Source organism: Lemur catta, chromosome 3 (assembly GCF_020740605.2).
Source record: "Lemur catta isolate mLemCat1 chromosome 3, mLemCat1.pri, whole genome shotgun sequence".
NCBI classification, from domain to species: domain Eukaryota; kingdom Metazoa; phylum Chordata; class Mammalia; order Primates; family Lemuridae; genus Lemur; species Lemur catta.
The window spans coordinates 4,645,429-4,670,247 of record NC_059130.1 but is presented as its reverse complement, the minus strand read 5'-3'; the positions used below and the strand labels follow the sequence as shown (position 1 = coordinate 4,670,247).

General features: G+C 37.7%; 1 long non-coding RNA gene across 3 annotated transcripts in view; it reads right to left on the bottom strand.

Moving 5' to 3' along the window:
* LOC123634956 overlaps window positions 1–18,001 on the bottom strand; it is a 30,028-nt gene extending 12,027 nt beyond the window's left edge. Inside the window, exons 1-5 of one of the 3 annotated variants that reach the window (XR_006734017.1) lie at window positions 17,977–18,001; window positions 16,798–16,943; window positions 11,507–11,673; window positions 4,023–4,099; window positions 1,081–1,216 (exon numbers count right to left, since the gene is read on the bottom strand). This is a non-coding gene — a long non-coding RNA (uncharacterized LOC123634956). Of the gene's footprint in view, window positions 1–1,080; window positions 1,217–4,022; window positions 4,100–11,506; window positions 11,957–12,152; window positions 13,665–16,797; window positions 16,944–17,976 lie in introns of those variants that run through there. The other 2 variants (XR_006734018.1, XR_006734019.1) reach the window with 2 other exon arrangements.
* Between the last annotated feature and the right edge of the window lie 6,818 nt (window positions 18,002–24,819).

Here is a 24,819-nt window from a genome sequence, read left to right as displayed (position 1 = left end):
AGGTTTGGATATGCTACATTATTATCCAATGTCAGTAGCATAGGTAACAATTAAAATGATTGTTTCCTTGAACTCAGCGTGTTTTAAATCAGATTTATTCTTTGTCTACTCTTCCTTCCAAAATCTCCTCCTTCCCGGAAGCAGAAAGAAACACCACCTTATTGACCTTATTGAATAAACAATAAAACTTTCTTATTCTTCTCTCAATTGTGCAAATGTGAGTGTGAAAAGGACATCCTGTAAGTCTACAGTGGGGATGGGAAAAATTATTTATCAAACTTGATGCATGAAAAATTAGATACTATACTTTACGATAGATGAGGCTTTAAAAGATTGGTGAAGAATATGATACAAAGCACAAATAACTGTTAATAGAAACCAGGGAACTAGTCCACTGTCTAGTTTTGTTACCCTGTGCAGATGCCTCTTTCTGGGCCTCAATTTTGTCAGTTATGAACCTACTTTAAGAGTGATTGTGAGGAACTAGAGGAAATTAATATCTTGAAACAAATACAGAGCTGTATACAAAAGCAGGCTGTCATTGACTCTGTGTTCTATTAATAACATTACTCGTCAGTGTGTAAATGCAGTCTCTTATGGAGAGCATTGACATAAAATCTCAATTGAAACTTCTCTGGCCCTTGTTTTCTTTACCTATAGATAGGGCATAATAGCATATATGGTTTCTTTCGTACAATATCCTTGGTAGGGGCTAGTTATTTGTGGCAAGCAATGTGCTTATAGAGACTTTCTTAAGCATTTCTGATTCAATATCTGTGTTAGAGAAGGTTAGGTTTGGCAGCAAATAAGAAAAAGCCTTGTTTAAGCTATTGTTTGCCACACAGAGATGCCTAGGGAGTGGTCCACGGCTGGCCTGGTGCTCTGTGTTGTAGGAGCCCAGACTCCATTCATCTTGATGCTCTGTCCTAGAAGGCTTCAACCACACGGTCCCAAGATGGCAGCATCACATTCCAAAGGAGCAGAACAGGGAAAGGGTCAGAAGACAAGAGAGAGGGGGAACATACCTTGCTCTCTCCTGAAGAAGGTTCATGAAAACTGCTACAAAATATTTCCACTTACATGCTATTGGCCGTGCCTGGCTGCAAGCTGGAAATGCCGTGTCCATTGCAAAGGGCCACAAATCTGAGACCCTTCTTAGAGAAGTCCAAGATCAATGGACCAAACCTGGTGAGGGCCTTCTTCCTGTATCATCCCACTGCAGAATGGTGGAAATGCAAAAGAGCACACATGAAAGAGAAGGAGGTGGCCAAATTCATTCTTTTTTCAAGAATTCACTCCTGTGATAATGGCATTCATTGCTTCATGAGGGCAGAGCTCTAGTGACCTAATCACCTCTTTCGGGTCCGACCTCTCAACATTATTCCACTGGGGATTTTCTTAGTCTATTTTGTGTTGCTATAAAAGAATACCTGAGACTGGGTGTTTGGCCCATTAGGTTGTGCACTTACTAAGACGTGTCACTCTTTTCTTCTTTCCTATTTGTCCCTTTTAGAATGGGAATGTCCACCCTATGCCTGTCCCACCATTGTATATAATGCACATAACATGTTTGGTTTCATAGGTTCACACAGGTGGAGAACATTTTACCTCAGGATAAATTGTGTATATAATGCACATAACATGTTTGGTTTCATAGGTTCACACAGGTGGAGAACATTTTACCTCAGGATAAATTGTAGCTCAAGTGTCAACCATACCTGATTTAGATATTTAGATGAGACTTTTGATTTACATTTAAAGTTAATGCTGGAATTAATTAAGACTTTTGGAGATACTGGGATGGAATGGATACATTTTGCATGTGAGAAAAACAAATCTTAAGGGACCAGGAGAAGGAAGAGAATTTTATTTCTTCTTTTTCAATCTGTATACTTTTTATTTTATTTTCTTGTCTTACTGTATTAGCTAGGACTTCTGGTATGATGTTGAAAAGGAGTAATGAAAGGGGACATCTTTGCATTGTTTTTGATCTTAGTGGGAATGCTTCTAGTTTTTCATCATTAGTTACGATGGTAGCTACCCTGATCCCAATAGCCATCAATACGGAGGCAAGACCCTCCACTAGCAAAAAGATTGATTTGGTGAAGGCTCAGATGATCATTAGCAACTTTTAGCAATAAAGTATTTTTCAAATTAAGGTATGTACTTTTTTTAAGACATAATGCTATTGCACATTTAATAGACTACAGTGTAAACATAACTTTTATACGCACTGACAGACCAAACAATGTATGTGACTTGTTTTGTTGTGATATTTGATTTATTGTGGTAGTCTGGAACCAAACTCACAGTATCTCCAAGGTATATATGTATATAATTATTATTTCTATACTTCTGAGTGTCTAAATTACTTATTTCTCTATCTTCACATTGACCTAAACATACTAAATAAAACTAAAAATAATGTAACCACAAGTAACAAATAATGAAAATTCCCATGGCATATAAAGGAACTACTAGGAGGAGGCAGTATGAAATTGTGAAAGGAGTGCAGGCTTTGCAAAGAAAATCCTGGAATGAAAGACCACCATTTACTCAGTCATAGTATCTGTTGCTGTTGTGTGTATCTGTTTCAGGCAATGAGTGTTAGCATGGAATTTATAATCTATTTAGGGATATAGGCATGAAACCTACAATTATACAAATACTTTAAATTACAAGTATGATAAGTAATTCAAAATAAGAGTATACGGTACCATAAACATCTAAAAGTAGGATCTAGCAAAACAGAATAAAGTAGATTTATATTTGCTAGTCTTAAAAAATCTTTTGCACTTAAAAGTTTAAATACATTATTAAGTGAGAAAAAGGAAATTGCAAAATGGTATGTGCAGTATGATTTCATTTTAATGATTGCACCAAAAATTTTGACAATATTATTATGTGTGAATAAATCTTTAGAAAAAACTACAGGAATATACTCTGAATTATTAACAGAAGTTATCTCTGGTATTTCTGTTAAATAGTTTTTTAATTATTTCATTACTTACACTGAGCATGTATCACTTTTATGGTTAGAAAAAAATAAATAAAAATGCATTTAAAAAATAAAAGGTAGGAACATAAAACTGCAATATCAGCCTAGCTGCTGTACATTGACCTTAATCTGCAAATGTTCAGTGAAAGCTCTTATTAAACTGGTAGAAAAATATATTTTAAAAATTCTAATATTCTTCAATAAAAGAAAGAATGTTTTTAAAATATTTTAACTAAATTTATTCCTTTTATAGTACAAATTCAAGATTTGGTATTCATAATTAAAGCTAATTATATTTTTTAACTTACAAAAAAGGGAAAATAAATCCTGATTTCTTTTAGTTTTCAGAAATACTGAAGGAAGTAAAGTAAGATAATTTGGATTCTCACAAAATAAAAACATATTGAGTATGTACGTATGTATTTATTGATTGATTGATTTAGACAAGGTTTTGCTCTGTTGCCCAGACTGGAGTGCAGTGGCATCATTATAGCTCATTGCAACCTCAAACTCGTGGGCTCAAGAGATCCTCCTGCCTCAGCCTCCGCAGTAGCTGGGACTATAGGCATGCACCACTACTCCCTGCTAATCTTTCTATTTTTTGTAGAAACAGAGTCTCGTTATGTTGCTCAGCCTGGGCTCCAACTCCTGATCTCAAGTGATCCTCCTGCCTCAGCCACCATGCCCAGCTGACATTGAGTATTTATTATGAACAAAACACTATGCTTAATACTTCTGGGAAAATCTTGATAAGAAATAGTTTACTAACTGGACAAATATGAATTGGGTACTTACTCTGTACCAGGCCCTGTGCAATGCTCTGGGGAATCAAAAATAAAATAAAAAGGACAGTCCTTACCTACCTTCAAAATACTTTTGATTTAACGATGGAGACAGACACATACATAACTTTCTCTATATATTACTAGAATAATCAAACAATCACAGGTAATTTTTAGATCTAGACAGCTCTAACAGGCTAGCACAAACACACTCTTCTATGGAGTATAACAGAGCTACACACCTTCCAGTCAGGAAAACCAAGGGCAAAGAGCTTGAATGGCTTCCCATGTTGCAAAACCATCGAAATAAATCTGGGAGCTATGGAACAAGAAATAGGAGAAAAAAACACATTTGCTTAAATGTCTACCATACTTATGAAGTTTGGTGGCTGTTTTAAAAATAGTCATTTTTCTAGGCTTTATGTAATAATCCTGAATTGTGAAATAGTTTAGCTTGTTGACAATGTAAACCATTACAGAAAAAGGCCTTCTCATATCTCATAACAGTTCTGCTTTTCTCTTTTTGTCAGTTTTTTTTAGTGGTGACTGTGGTAACAAAAGAAAACCTTAGGTCCATAGTGATAAAAAGGAATGGTTATTTTTGTTTCTTAGCAGTCAGCACGGGCATTTATAGTGAGAGCTTACTAATAAGCATTTTCATTAACAGTGTAATGAAACTCCTGTGTAATGGTGTTTGGAAACAGAACTAGCTCTCACTGAGACATCTACTTCATTCATCCAAGCAACACTTTTCTATCATGTACAATATGCCAAACAATAACTAGGCACTGGGCAGTCAGAAATGAGGAAGGCATAGTTCAGGCCCTTGGATTCATACAGAAGCTTGTACAGGCACCAGATTTCCTTTAATCTAGTATTCTATGGTTAATACAATTAATGATATATCGTTAACCATATAGTCTTCATTTCTTCATTCATTCAATAAATATGTACTGAGCTCCTCCTACCCAGAATGGTGCTACACATAAAACAGTATATAAAAACAGATGCAGCCTCTGTTCTCAAAGAGCAGGTAGTCTATTTGGGACAGACTGAGGTAGAAATTGTTCATTTCTTAAATAATTTCCATTCTCCCTTCCTACCCTTTAAAAGAAGACAAATTCTGGTGCGGGATGTGATATGTCCAGCCCCAGATAATGAACGATGATTAATCTAAGCGTATGGTTCCCAAACTGTACACCCAGTCCCCAAGGATGCCAAAGTAAACTCGCTGGGAGGCCACGGCATATTTCAAATTTTCAAGGGAAATAGAGCAGTAGGATTCAACATCTGTCAGACAGCATATAAAGTACTAGCGCTTAAGGTGATTCACAGTTTCCACATTAGATCATGCTACATTCCTTTAGCCTGTCATATCATTGCAAGACTGGGTTTCCAGTGGTGGTTGTGATAAAAAGCAAGTACTATATGGCAAGAAATGAGGATGGCACTGTCCAATATGATTCTAAGGTACGAAAAGTTGTAGAGTGCCCAACAGGTGTGTGTGTATGTGTGCGTGTGTATGTGTACAGTAACTGTAGTTATCTAAGAATGAAAAAAGTCTTACTTTTCTTTCAATTTACGTGTTATGTTACAAATGGCTATTAAGTTGTAAGTGGAACTTTTATGTATTTCTTTGGGCCCCCTGAAAAAAATTACTGAGAACCCAAGGGGGCTGTGAACCAAGAAAGTTTGCAGAACTTTCGTCAAAACCAATCATGTCAATCCTGTTTCCTGCTTCCCCTGTGTCCTTGCACCTAGGGGTAAACATATGACCCAATTCTGGCCTAAGAAGAAAGATGCTGGGGTGGGGCAGGGGACGAGGGGTCTGGGAGAGCATTTGCTTTCCTGATGAACGGGAACAATGCCAAAGACTGCTAGCCGTCCTTCAATAGTCCTTTTAGTCATAGAATCCTGCAAGTTTCAGCTAAAGACTACACATTCCAGCCGCCTTTCCTACTGCTTGACAACTGTCTAAGCTCTGGCCGAAGGTACCTGGGCAGAAATGATGCATGAAAATTTTAGATCATATTATGAAAAGGAATGAGTGTGCCCTCTACTTCTTTCTCCTTTCTTGCTGAAGCCCAGAAAATTTAAATGATTAATCTCAAATATGCATAGATAATACCTGCAGAACCGAGATAAGAGGGTCAGGCCTCCTTATTTCTAATCTATTGCTCTTTCTATATACCACACTCATTGAAGTCTTGGAAGTCTCTTTGCTATAATTTTAAATACTATATTTGATATGTTCATACCATAAATTCTCTTTGATTTGATGCCATATTACTAATTGAAAATTATAATATGATCAATTTACGTTGTTATAATGCATAGACCATAGTGTTTTTGTTAAGAAACAAGATTTATTTAATGAGTTTCTTAACCTACACAGCTAATGACTAGACCCTAACACATAGTAGGTTTCCTCTCCAAGGTGCAGGCCATGTGAGACTTGGATAGGTCCTATGACAAGGAACAGCAGAAAGCCAGAGTTTTAGCCATTGCTCTGTGAATGTGGGTTTCTTGTAATCAGAGGTGGGAATATGAAAACTGATTGTCTCTTATGCTATAAGATACAGGAAGTTCTTGTTTTACTTTACATAAAACAGCTCAAATAAACATAACATACAGAGACATAAAGACAAACAGACACTTAAGGACAGACATGAATCATAAGATTAAAAAATGGCAAAAGAATTCATAAACAGATTAGCAAGGACTGAGAAATCACATCTGAGACAGTTGACTTGGTAACTAAGTCGGGAGTTTTATAAGAAAAATAGTTAAAGAGATTTCAAAACACAACACATTTTTTATTTCTTTGAAAACATGACAAAATTTCTTCTATCATCTGCCATGTGCAGATTAACATCACATTATACTATTATTTAATTCCCTAAAATATCGAAAGAATGGTGAAATGACTGAGGATGTCTACAAGGCATGCCTATGTACTCTGCTTCAAGCCACCTACAGGACTTCAAACAGGACTGCATGGTGCTTACAAAGCCATAGTCACTGAGCCACGACTTTGTGTGAGCCAGAGATCCTTGTGTCTCACAGCACTGTCTTTGATGGCTTCTCTGGCCCGTGCCAGGATGATTAGCACCACGTTCTTTCAGTAAATACACCACAGCTTCATTGGAGTAACCACCTTAGGAAGTTCCTAGGAGAAAAACTAAAGGAAGATGATGATCACTAATGTCTTATTAAAGTTACATTTTTAATATTATTTCTCATTAACTTTTGGTCTCTTGTATCATGTGGATGACTTTTTCATGTCATCAGATTTTTTCACCGTGAGGTTGAAAATCGACGAATGGTGAATTTATCTAGATACCTAACTGGAACAACGGGGACATCCTGCCCGTATCTGTATGCAGTAGACATACAAAGAAAATACAAATGAGAGCCAATGAATTCAATGTAGGAGAAAGACAAAGGTGTGCTTGAAAGAGACTTTAAGTGAAAAGTACCTAATCTCATTTTTTTAGGTTATAATATTAGTGATTCCTTCCTGGAAATGGCTTAGTGTACGTGTATTCATTGTCATGAGTGACACAATCCCACTGGAATGAGAAAGAAGTTCTGAGTGGAGGAATCATCACATCAAATGGGCTAAACATCAAATGTACTTAGAGGCTGGAAATCTGATCTCCTGACTCCTGCCACTAATTTTCTGCTCCCTCCTTTCTCCCTATTCTCCTTCCAATCCTGTGAACGGACCTAGGCATACTAACACTTCCTACATTTTGAAAGAGAGAGAGAACTCTAGAAAATAGCTTCATTCATTAATTCCAGAAATAATTGTTTTGTGGCATGTAGTTTGCTTTCTTGGTTTTGGTGTCTTTCTTTATGCTTGCTAGCATGTCATGTACTCTGTGGCATTCAGTATTTGCTAAATGACATATAGGATAAATTCATAAATAAGATGGAAAAAACCTCCATTTAATGACCAAAGAAAGAAACAAGAATAGCAATAAAGAGTTATTTACTGGTAAAAATCTACCCATATTATTAATAATAATATGGTTGTTAACCCATAAGAAGTACCCAGAAGTACCCTTATTTGTTATAATTTAGTATAACAAACAAGACAATTATATAAACAACTATCGAACATGACAAGATATAGGAAGTGCGAAAGTATTACAAGGTTTAATGAGAAATGAGATGTGGGACTCACTGACTACTCTTCCAGCTGGCTAGTTCAGCTCCTATCACCAGCCTTTTCTTCAAACTCATCAGTCTCCAAGCACTCTGTTTCCTTCAGCCTCTCCCTATTTTTCTCTATTTTCTCTTCTTATTTCAGTTCCAATCCATCTTCAATCCCATGGGCCATCAATCCCTCTCTTGTTAGTACCTCAATTTCCCCTGTCCCGTCCTTCAAGTCACATTCTGTCTGACCGCCCACACTGGCCTTCTCTAAGTTCTTCAAATGTTCCCTGTTCACTCCCACTTCAGAGCCTTTACATATGTTGTTCCCTCAGCCTAAAACGCTCTTCCATGTCTCCCAGTTCCCTTAATACCCTCCCACGTCACCTAGCTAGCTTCTCTTCCTTCTTCAGATCTCTGTCTAACCCTCATTAGGGAAGCCGTTCCTGATTCCCAGCCTAAGCACAGACCCTTGTAAAACCCATGACACTTGGGTTATCAGCTATTAGTTATAAATTCTGCTTTTGTGTTAGATTATAACCTCCATTATAATTGGCATAGGTACCCATTCTGTCCTAGTCATTGCTAAGTCCCTAGCATGAGTTTATCACTTGATACATGTTGGGCACTTCATAGATATCTGTTCCATGAATGAATGCATGAAAAAAGAGAGAGACCCCCACACATTCAGTGGGGATGATCAAGGAAGGATCCATGGAGGAGGAGGCCTGTGAGACAGACTTTGAAATATGCATACAATAATGACAGGCAGTGGGAATGGCTGGTGCTGAGGCTTGGAGACAAGCGAGCCAGGGGGTGTTCAGGAAAGAATGGATGGTGCCCTTTGGCTACAGAGGATGGACCATATAGAAGAGTAAGACACGATTAGGCTGGAAAGGAAGGTCTGCATAATATGGTGAAGGAAGGCCTGTTTTAAAAATCAATACTTAGGCTGGGTGCGGTGGCTCACGCCTGTAATCCTAGCACTCTGGGAGGCCAAGGCGGGTGGATTGTTTGAGCTCAGGAGTTCAAGACCAGCCTGAGCAAGAGTGAGACCTTGTCTCTACTAAAAATAGAAAGAAATTAGCTGGACAACTGAAAATATATACAGAAAAAATTAGCCGGGCATGGTGGCACATGCCTGTAGTCCCAGCTACTCGGGAGGCAGGAGGATTGCTTAAGCCCAGGAGTTTGAGGTTGCTGTGAGCTAGGCTGACGCCATGGGACTCTAGCCAGGGCAACAGAGTGAGACTCTGTCTCAAAAAAAAAAAAAAAAAATCAATACTTAATTTTGTAGTTGATGGGGAGACAATGAAGGAATATGGTTCACAGGCTAAATGAAAGGAGAAAGAAAGTGCATATAGGAAACTTGTTCTTGAACTTAATAGTGTCACCACAGGCAAGAAATAATAAAAGCCTGAAAGGGTCTGCCTACTTCAGGAAATAAGTAGAAAAAGATATCAGTGATAGAAAGAATTATATGTTTAAGGTAGATTCTGTATAGAAAGACCAAAATGTTTAACTAAAACATTTTGGGGGAGACAAGGAAAATAGATAAGCCAGCATGTCTCTTTGAGGTTCTTGTGAAAGTAATTGGAAAGGTGGGATAATCGGGATCTAAGGATGTGAGGGGAAGGGAAATGATGAGTTTATTTTGTAGTGTTGTTCAGCTAGATTTTTAAAAATTTATCTAGAATATAATATTCTTGGAGTGAATGCTATAAATCAGTAGCTGAAGATTAATGCAGAACTTCAGCTCTAATGAGATTTTATATTTACATTTCTGGTAATTTCCTTTGTTCGCAGACTTTTATACCATAAAAGATGGGATTATTGCATAACAGAAAAAAAGATTAGTGCTTCCTAGTCCACAGCCCACTAATTAGATGGCTATGTTAAACATTCTTTTAAGATTCAATCCATCCTCCAAACCTTTAAAACACAGAGCTGACATTTTCTGCTTAAAACCTTAAAAACACAGTCAGGAAGTTCCTCACGATCTGGTTCTAAACTATTCTTTAGCAACTAATCCCTATCGAATCTCAGCTCCAAATACATCAGACTGTTAACTCTTTAGTTAGCTAAGACAACCCCAAGTTTTCCTGAAAAAGTAACCTCAAGGTTAAGGCTTCCAGGTAAGTAAGGGTTGATCGGGTTAAAGGGGATAAGCAGGGTTGGGAGGGAGAGAGTCCCACCCAGGAACATGCAGAAACACCACCACAGAGGAAGAAGAGCCAGGCCAGCTGCAGAAAGCTCAGTAAGGGAAGATGGCAGGAGATGAGGCTGAGAGGCCGATAAGCAGAAGCCAGAAGCCAGAAAGCAGATTTTGTAAGGCACGTGGAACACAGGCCTTCCATCAGGGCAATGGGAAGTCAGCAAAGGGTTGTAAGCAAGATCACTCCATGCTCAGATGGGGTCTGCACTGAAGAAGGTTCACTCTAGATACCACTTGACAATCATATCAACACTCATCTTACCACCACTGCTACTTCCAGACGCATGCCCTCTGCTGACTTCCACAGGGAAATGCGGAAAGTGATTAAGGGATTTACCTAACAAAACTGTAGTTATACATTCTCATCAGATTTTAAAACCATGAAAAACACGAAGGCTTTCCTCTTAAAGCCTTGGGGGGCATGTCAGTGTATTTTTTTAAAACTTTAATAACAATAAGAAGCAAATTACTCTGGAGTACTCCATTTTAAAAAGGTTGCTTACTGCATGAAATGTGATATTACAGCACTATTGAACCACTTGATAATCTTTTAAAAAATGTACTTATTTAAATACAAAAATATGATCAGTGAATACAGAATTACATAATCACCAAGAGAAGTTACTAGAGTTTTCATAATGGTCTCTCGGCTTTTCCTCTGCTGATATTGGCACCAAAGAAATTAGGTTATAACTATTGTTTCTTCTTGTGGCTGAAGAGACACTTCCAAGTACAGAATGAATGGAGTTCATTCAGAAGCCTTGCAAATGGGCTGTGGCCCCTTTTTTATGCATAATTGGCCAAGCAAGGATATGTAGGACAAAACCAACCTTCGGTTTTTAACCAGTTGACAAGGCCCTCACATTTTAAAGGCGCACCGCACGCTGGATTTACTTAAGCTTATCTGTTCTTTTATCACAGTTTCTACAGAAGAATATTAAGGATGCCAGGCAGTCTCCCACTCAAGGAAGGGAACTAGTTTTTTGTTGTTTGTTTTTTTTTTTTAAATAACAGGGTAAATCATATGTTACTTAAAACCTAAATTACAGAGGACATAGGAATTTCCCATAGACTAAACTAAAAACAATGACATGAAATAATAACATTTGAGGGAGAAAAAGAGAGAGAAAGAGCTTAGTGGAGAAAGCAAGTCCCTATGAGAGGGAAAATAATGAAAAAGTCATGCATACTTTAATAAATCTAATCTTTTGTTGTTGTTACAGTTGTACGGGAGTACATGGTAATTAAAGGACAGAGTTTAATGAACTTTTAACTGGTTTTTTTTTTAAAGGCACAACAGTTGCGAGAAAAAAAAGTTGTAACCCACTTCCTCCACACCCTCTTGATACTTACATTGATACTTTGTGTGGTCTTTGACTTATGCAGTATCCTGTCTCATTATGACTGGACTATTAAGAATCAAATAACTGTCGCAGGGCGTGGTGGTGTGCATCCGTAGTCGTAGTCCCGGTTACTTGAGCAGCCGATGCAGGAGGATTGCTTGAGCCCAGGAGTTCAGCCTGGACAACATAGCAAGACCCTGTCTCAAAAAAAAAAAAAACCACTCCCCACACAAAATGAATTCAATAACTGTCATCAAAAATACATTATCAAACTGAAGGTCCCATTTTTTTGGTTAAATTGTCAACTCACTCCTCTTTCTTTTTCTTTTTTTTAAACCACAAAAGAACTCCTGACAGGGCCAAATTCACAGCTGGTAAAGTAACAGAGAAGTAAACTGTAATCTAATGCTATGGCTTCAGAACAACATAGTCAAAAGATTTTAATGTGAAAGGAAAAGGGATTTCAAATTATTTGACCTTCAAATTCAATATTTAAAGGTTCACTAGTATTTTTTTTCCCTACTTTAACAAGGGAATAAATATATTCCAAGATCGGCCCAGAGGGGCCTCTCTCCTTCTCAAAGTAATTTGCAGGTTGAGCTACAAGAGAGACACAGTAAGCCAGTGAAACAAGAGTGGAAACAGGTTATTGGCACCTGCTTGCATTTCAGCCCGTATTTCTGCCCTCGCTGACTCAGGCCAGACAGTGCAGCGTCCAGTGGATGCCAAAGGACCCCGTGTCCTCTGCACTTCGCCCACCAGCAGGGCATCGCACGCCTCGGAAGCACTTGATGGAAGCTCTTCTTAATGGAGATATTAAGGACTAAAGAACAATTCTGAGAATGAATCATTCTGGGGGCCAAAAACACAACTGTGTAATTGAAAGCATCTCTGACAGAAGTTCTGAAAAAAGCGAGGACAGCTGCTCCTTTTCCACACGCTTCTCCAGGGCAGAGAGATAATTGCTAATTACTACCTTCATGTTTTCATGAAACAAATATTTTTAAATTTATTATATATCTAGAGCTGTATTTTTATTGTGTAAGTATTGTGTAATTACTTTGCATGTATTCTAAGCATTTTATTATGTAATAATATACAGTTACAGTGGAAGTGGCCTCCACTTTTGCCTCCCTGGGTTGTGGAGAGTATCTACCTCACAGAGTTGTGAGATAAGAAACATCACGTGCTCATAAACCATAATCCTGATGCCTTGCAATTGCTCAGTAAATGGTCATTCTTACTATTGCTGTATAGAAGCTGCCCATGTAAAGCATTATATCTTGTTCCAGATAGAAACCACCTTTAATGGAGATACCAGAGCTAAATGGTAACTCTGAGATTTGAGTAGAACATGGAAAAAAAGAAAAAAATTTGATCCAGAGGGATATGTAAGGTTTTGAACCACCCTAAAACTTAGATTTCTTGTAGGCAGCTTAATTCCTGAAGTTTGTGAAGAGACTTGCACTTTCAAGAATTTAGGCTTTGATGTTGAATTAGGGAATTTGAATCTTGGCTCCATGACTTATTCTCTCTATACCTTAGTTCTCTTGTGTGTAAAATGGGACTAATATTTCTGCATACACCTCTGGGTTTTTGTGAGGATTAAATAAGGCAATATATACAAATGCTTAAAACAGTGCTTGGTACTTAGTACATGCTAAACATATCTTAAATCAGCACCATCATCATTATCTCCAAATGGCAGAATTAGCAAATGGGATTTATGTCTCATTGCCTGAGATTATCTTTGATTTTCTGTACTCTTTGGTGTCTAAGATAATTTTGATTCTAATCATTCTATAGCTAAATATTCTGAAACACGAGGCAATTACTATCCTTCCCGTTTATAAATTGGAGGGATGTCTTAAAGCACAGTAGTTACAAGGAAAATAATCACACACTCCTCAATAAAAGGAGGAGAAACCACTAGGAATTGAAACCACTTGGTCCGTTTCTTAGGGAATGCATGGCCACTCTTATCTCTCATGTTTGCTTCCCTCTATCAGCTCTGTTTCCTCTGCTTCCCCACGGTGGCCCCTAGTCTTAGTCTACATGACCTTTAAGCTAAAAGTCCCTCATACCCTGTGTTTGTTTGCTTGCTTTTTGGTCTCTAAATTCACCTTCTTGAAAGAGAATCTTGGTGGCTTGGTTCACCCTCAGATAGATTACTGTGGTAACACTTACTTTCTTTAGTCTACCACCGCTCTCCCTGTATCTTCTTAACTCTAATTTCTGATTTAAAAGAGAAGAAGAACCTGTTTCCTAATCACAGGGACTCTTGAATCAAGTTGGCTTAAACAGATTCTTAGGAATTTGAATCTTGAGTGGAGGTGTCTTGGGGCGCTCTGAGTCACAAGCTCTCAATGCTCTAGTCTTCAGAATTGTCCTGGATTCTAACCTCCCTGAAGCTTGCTCGTTCAGTGATAGCCTCAATTGTGATCTCCTCTAATAATTCTTCTGTTTAAAGATGGTCTCTGTTGCCTAAGCATTCTTCTTCTCGTAACCCAAAATCCCTAAGTGGCTGAGCTCCCTTCAGGGAATTTAATCAGCTGTGGCCAATTAAAGATTTGAGCAAGACAAATTAATCTAGAGGCGATGTGAAGTATAATAAGTAGTTTGATATATCTATAACAAGGAAAAATGGTGGTTGTAAGAAAAGAGTCAGACTTGTGTCTATATCTACCATAGTTCTAACAGGATATAACACACTCCATTTAATGAAATTCAGTTTTAAGTCAATAGGCATTGCAATTAGGCATTCCCTTATATAAGCCTTCGAGGAATATTTAGATGAGTAAGGCTAAAACTGTACTTTCATGTAACGTCTAGTCTAGGGAGGAGAATACATGTACACATAAAACTGCAATATAAGGCAAAGTATGATGAGTACTATAATAAGATGAAATAAGAACACAGAGGAAAGAACAATTAATTTGGGCTATGAAATTAGCCAAACAGGTCAGCCTGTTTAGAAACTTAAATATCATGCTGCGAGCAACAGATGCAGAGGGGAGAAGGATGCCTTTTCAGGAGATGTGGCCTTTTGAGGTGTTGAGTAACATACATGGAAAGACATTTCAGGCTTATAGGCACCTGGGAGATAATTGCTCTCTCCCTTTGCACCTCATTTAAGTACAGATCTAAGTAAAGGTCTATAGGGACAAAACTCCTTTCTCACCAATTTAGTGGGCTGGTAGGAAGTATCCCTATTCAGTGCCTCATTTCCCCACCAAAGCTTCTATCCATTCCTAAATTACTTCAGCAAGGGGAAAATCTGGATTAATGGCCCCCACACCTTTGGGGTGGAGGAAAGTATGTCATTTTTCTCAGTCTTGAATCTGGTGATTTAGCACAAATTCTAGCCTGGAGTGTCTCCCCCAACCAGACTGAGTATCCACTGCATGAACAATGACTCACAGACACCAGTGTAACCCCTGCTTTCTCACCTGCACTGAGATTCTGCCCTGGATGTAGCTCTTTTTGCCTGAGAACTGGGTATCCTAATTCCTGACAGTCTTCTCTGACAGTGGAGTCTGGACCATGTTTTTCAAACCCTAGTTCAATGAGCAATTCTTTTAGAGCCCAACTGATATGCTCTTTACTCTGGAGCAGGTGTTGCTAAACTTTTTCCTTGAAGGGCTAGATAGTAAATGTTATAGTCTTTGAGAGCCAGAGGGTCTGTGTCACACGTAGGCTGGCGTTGTAAGTGCTAAAGCAGCCATAGACAACACTTAAGCGAATGAGTGGAGCTATGTTCTAATAAAACTGTATTTACATAGAGAAGTGGAATTATATCAAACTAAAAACCCTCTGCACAGTAAAGGAAACAATCAACACAGTAAAGAGATAGCCTGTTGAATGGGAGAAAATATTTGCAAACTATTCATCTGCCAAGGGACTAATATCTGGGATATACAAGGAACTCAAACAACTCAATCATTAAAAAAACAAATAATCCCATTAAAATGTGGGCAAAGGACATGAATAGTCATTTCTCAAAAGAAATACAAATGGCCAACAATCACATAAAAAAAAAAGATCAACATCACTAATCATCAGGAAAATGAAAATCGAAACCACAATGAAATACTGTCTTATCCCAGTCAAAATGGCCACTATTAAAAAGACAAAAAAATAACAGATGCTGGCAAGGAGGCAGAGAGAAGGAAACTCATATAATGTTTGTGGGAATGCAAATTAGTACAGTCACTATGGAAAACAGTATGGAGAATTCTCAAAAAAATTAAAAACAGACCTACCAAACAATCCAGCAATCCCACTAATGGGTGTTTAGCCAAAGGAAAAGAAATCAGGATATTAAAGGAACATCTGCACTCCCATGTTTATTGCAGCATTATTCGCAATAGCAAAGATATGGAATCAGCCTAAGTGTCCATTAATGGATGAATGCATAAAGAAAATGTGGTATATATACACAATGAAATACTATTTGGCTACAAAAACAAGAATGAAATCATGTCATTTGCAGCAACATAGATAGAACTGGAGGTTATTACATTAAGTAAAATAAGCCAGGCACAGAAAGACAAATGTCACATATTCTTACTCATATATGGGAGCCAAAAAAGTTGATCTCATGGAGGTAGAGAGTAGACTGATAGTTACCAGAGGCTGGGAAGGGTGTCGGGGAGCAGGGGAGGATGAGAAGAGGTAGATTAATGAGTACTAACATACAATTAGGTAAAAGGAATAATGTTCAATGGCAGAATAGGATGACTTAACAACAGTGTGTTGTATCTTTCAAAATAGCTAGAAGAGAGGACTTGAAATGTTCCTAACAGTTAAAAATGATAAAATACTTGAGGTGATGGATACCCCGAATACTCCGACTTGATCATTACACATTCTATACATGTAACAAAATATCACATGTACCTGATATATATACACACAAATATTATATATCAATAAAAAATATATTTATAAAAGAGTCAATTATTTGGCCCCTGAGTGTAGCTTGCAGACCCCCTGCTCTTGAACACCATTCCCCATGTATTCAAGATTACTTGAGCTCAGGAGTTTGAGACCAGCCTGAGTAAGAGTGAGACCCTGTCTCTACTAAAAATAGAAAAATTATCCAGGCGTTGTGGCACGTGCCTGTAGTCCCAGCTACTCAGGAGGCTGAGGAAAGAGGATTGCTTGAGCCCAGGAGTTTGAGGTTGCAGTGAGTTATGATGACACCACTGCACTCTACCCGAGGTGACAAAGCAAGACTCTGTTTCAAAAAAAAAAAAAAAAGATTACTTATTAACATGATCCATCTGAGAGATAACTCACCTCAGTCTTTCCCAATCTCCCCTTTATTTGCAAAGGTGTAGGACTGTTCACCTCACAGTTACAACATCTAAGATGTCCATGCACTTTACTTCAGTTCCGTGCATACTCCAGGGCAATGAACACTTCTGTGTACCCTCTCATTCCATCTAGAGTCAAAATGTAAAAAGAGAAGCCAAAAGTGGTGGTGTCTATATAGTTACTAGCAGTTAAAAAAATAAATAAACAGGAAATAACTTGGAAAGCCTAAAAGAAGTAACGGTGTTCTTGCTTCTAGAACAAGACAAAGGGAGAAAAGTTATGAGACAACAAACTGTTATATTCTTCAGGGAGCAGAGATACCTTGGTCAAAAGTACAGAAAATTGGGTGGGTAACTATCTAGAAGATGAGAAGAAACCTGAGGTTCGTAAAAGTTAAGTGAGAGTTCCATATAGGTATGTTATGAAATTCCTACTCATTACGTCCACCTTGAAGGTGATATGTCATGACATCCCAAATTGGAAATCTAAATATATTTTCTTGGTAAAGTTGTTAAACAATTTTTTAATACAATGGGTTTAATAGGATTTTGTAACTGGCCCCAAAATATACATGTATATGAATAATAATAACTTGCATTTAATTAAGTGACAGTGTAGTGCACATTTTTTCTGATTTTGCCATCAATATTCATTCTCCTTTCTTTTAGTAGCACTACTTACATTCTTCTTTGGGGGACCCATGCTTCCTGTACCTTCTGTCCTTATGCTTTGGATTAAGCTGAAACCATCCCTGATTCCAGGGTGGGTATATGACCTAGATTTAGACAATCAAAATACTGAATCCCGCCCCCCGCCCCCGGACTTTCAGGGGTAGAAATATGTAAAAGTTGGTCTAATCAAAGTGAGGCCAAGACTTTTGTAGATATTTTGTGGGAGAGGTGCTCTTTTTTTATGTTAGATTTGAAACTGGTAAGATGTAAATTTAGAGTTTCTTGGGGTCATTGTCAGGGAAAGAAAAAACTTATTTGAGAATAAAGCAAATATTAAGAAACGCAGGCCAGGCACGGTGGCTCATGCCTGTAATCCCAGCACTTTGGGAAGATGAGGCAGGGGGATAGGTTGAGACACGGGCCCCCCCCCCCCGCCCCCCACCCTCTCTACAAAAAAGAAGAAAAATTAGCCAGGTGTGGAGACACCAACCTGTAGTCTCAGCTACTCAAGAGGCTGAGGCAGGAGGATCACCTGAGCCCAGATGTTTCAGGTTGCAGCCAGCTATGATGCTGCCACTGCACCCCAGCTTGGGTGACAGAGTGAGACCCGTCTCTTAAAAAACAAACAGAAAAGCAGGCTGGAGGGCTGGAGAAATGCAGAGAGATCAAGTCCTGAGAATATTGTTTGAGTCCTTAATATTTTAGTAATGAGTTACTTGTTTAGCCAGTTTCCTTTTCCTATCCCTCCTTCCTTACCGTCCCTCCCTGTCCCCCCTCCCTTCCTTCCTTCCTTCCTTCCTTCCTTTGTATGCCTGCAACTGAGAGTTCTAGAAGAAAATAAAATAATACAACTTATTTCATGTTAGACAGTGTATACAGTTTTCCTTTAACTCACAAAACAATTTATGCGTAGGTATAATTATTCTCATTTTCAGAAGGTGAACTAAGGAACTGCATAGTATGCCTGTGGTCATGTAGCTAATATGCCTCAAAGCTACAGTTCGGCCTCAGACCAGTCTGACTCCAGAGTTAGGTGATCCTCACTATACTCCCTGCTCTATGGGAAAAAGGCTTCTAAGGGAACCGAGCCTTGAAGTCTCAACAATTCATATCTGCTTATACTTTAGGGGCCATCTCTATACTAGAGGCATAATGTGATGATAACAGATTTGCTCTGGTCAGTGATGTGAAAATAAATTATTTCCTTTTGCAAATACAGTGACGCCTTGACCAAGCCACAGGTGCCTTTTGGAATATTGGCGAAATGGCTGTTATAGAAAAGTCATTTATAAAAGATATTTTTTAAAGCAACTTGCATTTTCCATTTCTTGCCTAATGTCAGGAATATGTTCTAAGAGAAAACTTTTATACTCGTTCATTCTGCAACAGACATTTAGAGACATTTAGACATTTACAGCATTCCAGGTACTAAGCCTGGCAACGGAGAATTGTACTGAGCTGCCTATAATAAGACTTTTGTTTGGAAGGCCATCTTAAGCTGACGTTCCCAGTATCTGAAGTAATTCTATCCTGAAAGCTCTAGCAATGTGAAGCTTTCCCCTACACATGAAATGTCATGGGGAACTATGTTTTTTAAACAAAGGCATAAGAGCTTGAGAGACAGTATAGAATCTTGATTAACAGGGCTGGTATTGAAGTTCAAGTCCCATCTCAGCTGCATGGCTTTGGAAGAGTTATTTAACCTCCCTGTGTTTCATTTCCCTCATCTGTAAAATGGGCACAATAATAATAGTATCATTATTATTAGTTCCAATCCCCCCTTAAGTTTCTTCATAAAATGAACTAGTGACTTACTATCTACATTTTAAAGTTTGAATATTTGTAGATTAGATTTTTCATGGAATGTGATTCACCTATTTCTCTTATCTCTCTCATACTCTTTCTCACACACACAGGCAAATATGCTACATAAATTAGCTCCAAAAATGAGCAAGTTGCGGTACATGCCCAGCATTGTAATATAAGTTAAATGATATATTGGAGAGCAACCAGTAATCATTACACATAAAATGAATAAGAAAATATATCAAGAAAGTGTTCATTATAAAAGTATGTTGTTTTAAAATACCTCCCTTCTCAAATTTTCTATTAAATGTGATTTAGCCACATGGCTTACAGAAGTTGTATTAACAAAAACTGAAACCAATTATCTTGAACCATTTAAAGTATAGCACTATCAGAACAGTGATAGGATTATCACTTAAACAGTGTTATGTGTACGCACATATCTGTCTTTCTATCTAATTCAGAGGCAGAAGAACAGACGAGGCAATAGGGAAATCTCTCCAGTTATTTTTGAAATCAGAGGAATTTCCCTTTACCCTTTTCATCATAATAGATTAGAATAGAGCATTGGAATCTATTTCAAACAAATCAAAACTCTCCTAGTGTTTTTGGAATGCAAAGACCAAAAGGTCTAAATTGTCATCCTAGAGCAGCAGATAATTTAGATAAGAAAAACACATTTCTTTTAGTGCCCAGACAATAGTGAATATACTGCACAATGGAGCCATGTGGTGTAATGGTTAAGAACAAGAACAATGGTGAAAGACAAGCCCGGATTCAGATCCGGGTTCTGGAACTCACTGTCTAACTCTTGATGAGGTTCTTAGACCAAATGTATTACTATATGTAAAGTACTTAGCATGGTTTCCGGCATTTGGTAAGCACTCAATAAATAGTAGCTAAAAAAATAAAATAATTTTATATATGTGTGTGCATATACATATATAAAACAATGCTAGAGCTGCAAAATAAAAAATCATCAAAAAGACTCCACTGATAAAGAAAATATTAAAAGCAAAAGCAAAAACAACTATCTCCTCAAAGCTTCTTTACTATTAATAGTAACACACAGAAAACCATAAAACTCAGCTTCCTAATACAGCTTTACGAATTAAGAGCTGAATCACTTTGCCATGTAAAAAGGACTAGATAAATGCCAGGGAAATGCTATAAGTCTGGAGATTAATTATTTTGTTACTGTTTAACTAAATTGTCCCAATACATGTTCAAATGTGATATTAAATGATATGTTGTATATTGCTTCATACTTGATTTTAAATGAATCATAATGCTTAGTTAAAGGATTTTGGATTGTTACTTTTTGAGGCTTTTATAAACTTGATAGTAAGCTGAACACTTAGGTTAGCTTCAGTTACACAATTATAAGATCTTTTTCATCACACAATTATTCTTTTAAAATTGAATGTGCTCATACAAATGTTCAGAGTGTGGACAGCTGTCCAGACAGTAAGAACTCTATGTATCAGGACAGGTGCTGTTATTATTCCCCAAATCCATAACACAAGTGTTGGTTTATAAAAGATTTAGAGGAAAAAGACTTAAACATAAAATAATAATAAGTAAATATCCCAGTAATAAAACAAAGCAACAAATTTCAATCCATTCCTTGCACAAGAATTCACTCTTCAATGAAAAGTTTAAAGAAAATTATAGCAGGTTGTCCACTGCTTTGGAGGTATTTTGAGACCACATAATAATCCCCAATTTTGGACATTTATCACAGCTACCTAGAAAGCTCAAGGCAGTACTTCCAAGTGTTACTAAGAATCACCTAGCATGGTTCCAAAACCCGAAGAATCAACTTAATTTACAAATTGTTAGACTATGAGTTACTTCAAGGCATGGACCATCTTACTCCTCATGGTTTATTGGTACCTTGCAGAAATTATGCACTGAATATTTGAAGGTGCGTGGCAGACTGAAAACTTAGACCTATTGGAAGAAAGACCATACTATAGACACACTGCATCATCCCGTTCGCTTAAAATTAATAGGGAAGTGATCAAAAGCAGTGGTTCTCAATTGCGGGTGATTTTACTTCCAAGGTGCTACTTGACAAATGTCTGAAGTGATTTTTGCCTGTCAGAATCATGAGGGTGCTGTCCGCTAGCGGGTAGAGGCCAGGCATGCGGTCAAACCTCCTATAAAACACAGGACAGCCCCCCACAACAAAGAATTATCCAGCCCAAAATGTCAATAGCGTCAGGCTGAGAAATCCTGATCTAAAAGTTAACTGAACATTCATGATGGCATCAGTCACCCAGAGCAGAACTCACTAAAACACTCACTAAAAGGGTTCCTTATAAGATTCAGGACTCATCTTCTGAAAAATAAAAGCTGCTGGAATGGAAATGTGGAAGTAGAATGAAAAGATTTCTATTTCTCTCTCAGCTAATAGACAATTTTTCATACATCTTTGCATTTATCACATGTGATACGCAGAAACTCTGCGGGAACATAAGTGTTACAATGGTATGCTAACACACAAGGAGTCTCATCTCACCTGAAAAATGAACTGACTTTCATTAGTGAGACATTTAAAGAGGTCAAATATGGAAAGGATAGATTTGTCCTTAATAGGCAAAAGAATACTGAGATAGGAAAGGTAAAGGTGATAATGATAAAGATCTTTAACATCTTCTGTGTGTTTTCAGTATACCGGGTACTATGCTAAACATCTGACTTGTGCTCTCATTTAACTGGTAAGATCTATCAATTTCAGAAATTAAATGTTCCAGAAAGAGTATGACTTACTCATTTATATAAAACCTGTATTATAATTTCCTTCTACATGTCTCTCTCCTCCACCAGACTGAGACTTTCTGCAGGGCAGGGTCTCTTGTCTTATTCCTCATCAGGATTTAACTACTTTACCACCAACTAGGCCATTCATTACAGGTTTATTAGGTGCATAAGGGTAACACTGTCCCAAACAACACAAATCTAGGGAATCCATCTAAAACCCTCCAAATTCTGAGGCAAAGAGAGATTGTTACAAGAATAGGCTAAGAGCTCTTCAATGAGCAAGATGTCCCATTTATCTTTGTATTCAGTTACTAGTGAAGAGTCTAGCACATAGCAGGCAGTTATTAGAATATTGTAAATTGAATTTATCTGCAGACTGTAACGATTTTCAAAAGTTTTTCCAAGACAGGGAAATGTGATCCTCTCCTTTACATGGATCTTGACTCAACAAATGCAGTTATTTCTTTCTTTCACGTGTACTTTATAGTTCGTGTGTAGCTCCTGCCCTTTACACGTTCAGCTCTTATAATAACAATTGATGGCACTCAGACAGGGTCAAAGGGGGGAGATATTTCACTTGGGCAATTTTTTCATTCAGCTGTAAATGTGTCAGTGTGAGATGCAGAGTGGGTTATGTAAGTAAAGACAAATACGCCCTCTAAGTCCAACACAGAGATCTACAGCTGCCCCACTGGATCGCTGCCTTGTCTGGGGAGCCATCCTGTGGTGCCACAGTGGATATTGCGGAAAAAGGAGGAAGAAAAGAAGCAGAAACAAGACAAAGGTGCCAAGACAGAAACTACATTCCCATTTGGGGCATGTCATTCCGATGCCACCATCAATCAATCCTCCTGAGGTTGTTTGTACTGCAAGGAATGAGGGAGAGTAGAACCAAGGTCATAGTCCCTCCCTCTCCAATGTCATAATTACATATATAATTAGTGTAACTTGACAATAGCATAGATCTGACCAAACCGAATGGTAAGTATATGCCTTCAGAACATGGAGCGGGTGGATAAACAAAATATCACCCTCCCAGTTCTTTCAGCACAAATGATTTCTGAATTTATTGATTCTAAGATGAGCGGGGGCAAAGTCTCCTAGACAAGCTCTGACCACTTAGGGTCAGTGTCCAACAGCACAACCCTTCCCAGTGTACCCCCGAGGGGGGAGCAGACCTCAGGGCAGACAGCCAGAGAACTGCCACACATGCAGAACACTTGCAGCCCTTCTTGTTTTCTTATTTTTCCTGTTTTCATTGGCAGAATTTTTCCCTGCCCAAAGCAGAGCAAAGCCAATGAAGGCAGCTGCCCAAAGTGGAGGAAGTTCAAAGACCAGAGAAGAAAGGAAAAGGAGGTAGGGGTGAAATGAGGAAAACAAGTGAGGACAACAGGAAGGCTCTTGGCAACTCTGCCTTGTACCAAAGTCTGAAGGAGAAAACACACTCGAGGACAGACGGACTGATGGCTGCTATGGGCAAAGTGATGCACCAACATGCTTTCAAGTGACTTCGCAACTATCATATTTTTATACAAACTCGAAAACATATAACATTCCCTGGGCAAGAAATGTTTCTAAATATTTTGCTCTGAATTTATGATGGTTACTTTTTTGGTTCCTGTCATATATTCATTCGTGTTTCTGAATCATGCTACAGATGAATATCTATTAATATTTGCAATTTTACTGTATGAATTTTATGTATGAATTTCCTGTGGTATCATTACTTAAAGGTTATCAAGAAAATACATGAATGGTTATTTTGGAATCTGACTTCAATAGGTACATTTAGAGGAAATAGTGTATATCTAGCATTTATTTTTTAACTATAAGATTTAGTGCATCATGAGATATTCAAATTTCATCTTGAAATTCTTATAACAGGAGTATAGTTAAAACAAGCATTACAATTAATTACTTTCTTTTGAGGGAGAAATTAAAAGAAGTAAATAAATACAATTTATGGGACATTTCAGAATACATTTTAAAAATGGATTTAAAATATGTATGAATACCCTACTATATTTTAGGATTTTTAGAAATATTTTATGTAAAATAACTTAATTTACTTATAATTCAATGCTAATATATGAATTCTAGATTGTTGGAATTCCAAAAGAGATTGAAAAACTCCATGGAGTGCACAGATTCTGGAAGGCACCTTGTTTGAATATATTTGCAAGTTCAAGTATCTACATTGTTAGCACAAAGACTTTTCCTTTACCCTTCTTTAAAAAATATATTTGTAAGCAAGAATAACTGTGAAACAGGACCTAAAAGTATTTACTGTATGTAGAAATTTCATAAACATAACTGTAGAACAGTAAACACTTTTTGCAGACTGATGGCCAAATCCAGAAGCCTTTTCTTTCAGTCAACACTTTCCCACCGTGAGAACTATTTCTCATTAACAACCAAATTGTTTTCAGATGCTGTGCTATAAGGGGTTTCCTTAGAAACCATTTGGTAAAAGACTGTGGCTTTCTTCCACAGAAATCTCAAGCAGTGAAAAGGCAGATTTTCTGGCATAAATCAAACCCAATTTCTAGGGTTCACTAAACCCTTTCTCCTCAAAATAATGTTTTGTGACTTGATCTTAGCAGTTAATAGTACACGCAGGAGAGCTGGTGTGAACCAGTTTTAAAGGAATTTTATTCCATTTCTTTTGTCATTCAATTGAAATCACTTCCAGGGCTTGTTATACCTTGATGAAGGTTTAACTGCACAAATAAGAGACAAAATGATACATTTTACAATGTGG